We start from the raw sequence: 1224 nt of genomic DNA, 5'->3' as shown, positions 1-1224 counted from the left end.
TGTTATGCTGGCAAGGAAATAATTATCATGTTAGTGGGAGCATGATTATCATGTTTTAGTGTTGCAAGCTAGCAATATTAATTATAGAAAACAAAAGTTTCAATTTGCAAAGTTACAGAGGTTGAATTTTTTTTTTTGCTATAATTAATGGAGAGAAATTTATACTTTATTTCAATTCTAAAAGCTTAGATCTAGAAATTTTAATCAAATTTAGTTAAAGGACATATATAAATGTTATTTTGAAAAGATTTAGCATAAGGGAATTCTATATATGGCAACATTACGGCAAGAGACTGGCAAAGTATCATGTTTCCATTGCGTATCGTATCCCATACGCTTCGGGTATAGGATCGATTGCATATGCTGTAATATTCATCCGTTCTTGTTTTCCAAATGCCTAGGGCATTAAGTGGGCAGTTGGAAGTATAGTAATGGATGGACTATATTGGCATTATTATGAATAGATAGGACTCTATTTAGAATGTGTTGTCATATGGAAAATATGGAAATTTTTCCGTAATGGGAGTTAGATATTAAGAATTTATGTAGATTGGAAACTTTTATGCAAGAAGGATGTTCGAAGGAATTTTTGGATTAGTGTCTAAGTCCATAACTATTTTGGTATGTACTTGACCCGATGGTGCACGGTCCTTTTGGGTTGCCTTCACCAAAGCAACTTGATTGGAGAAATAAATAAAGAGAGAGAGGTTATTATGATTTATTAATATGTTATAAGAATAATATATTAAAGGAGAAATTAATATTGGTCAATAATTAATTAAGAATTAATTTTGTGATCAAATGTAATTAATTAAACTAGAGGGGCTGAATTGTAATTATGTGATAGTTGCAAAATAGGGCAATGGTTATCCTTGTTAAAGGATGGACGAATTCAAGGATAAGGATATCCTTAAAATCGTCCAAGGTCCAAGAGATAGGGATTTTCAAGGCTTATCTTATGGTTGCTTGATGGGCAAGTAACTAGATAAGGATAAGGACTGAAACCCTAATCTCAACCCTATATAAAGACCCCTAAGGCCTTAGGATTTCGTGCACTTGATCCCTAGAGCATCTAAGGACGAACTTCTACCTCTCTCCTCTCTCTTTATACCTTCTCCACTTGCTTATGGTGTTTGTAAGCCATTAGAGGAGTGACACTTGTGACTCTAAGCCTTTCAAAGTCAATTCAAGGAGATTTGGGATTGTTATTGCTACATAACAATC

This window comes from Lactuca serriola, chromosome 7 (genome assembly GCF_051521515.1).
Source record: "Lactuca serriola cultivar US96UC23 chromosome 7, Lser_US96UC23_V15, whole genome shotgun sequence".
In the NCBI taxonomy this organism is placed as follows: Eukaryota; Viridiplantae; Streptophyta; class Magnoliopsida; order Asterales; family Asteraceae; genus Lactuca; species Lactuca serriola.
Note: the sequence above shows the minus strand (reverse complement) of the source record.